The sequence below is a fragment of the Syngnathus scovelli genome, chromosome 16 (genome assembly GCF_024217435.2).
Source record: "Syngnathus scovelli strain Florida chromosome 16, RoL_Ssco_1.2, whole genome shotgun sequence".
Classification (NCBI taxonomy): Eukaryota; Metazoa; Chordata; class Actinopteri; order Syngnathiformes; family Syngnathidae; genus Syngnathus; species Syngnathus scovelli.
The window spans coordinates 8,116,632-8,116,880 of NC_090862.1; positions in this window are offsets into that span (position 1 = coordinate 8,116,632).

Consider the following 249-nt stretch of genomic DNA (forward strand, 5'->3'; position numbering starts at 1 on the left):
GTGGTTTGTCAAGTGAAATCGTGTATTATTGTCCATCCATCCATCCATTTTCTGAACCGCTTGGGGACTAAGCAGTTCAGAATTATGGCGCAGACACCGGCAACATTTCTGCTTGCATGCAAAAGCGACAACATTAGCATTAGCAAGCTCAAACAATATTGGGCGGGACACTTGCACTCAAACACAAATTTGTTGAAAGAAGTGAAACAGGTTTCAACTGACAAACTGATACACATCATGTTTTCAAAA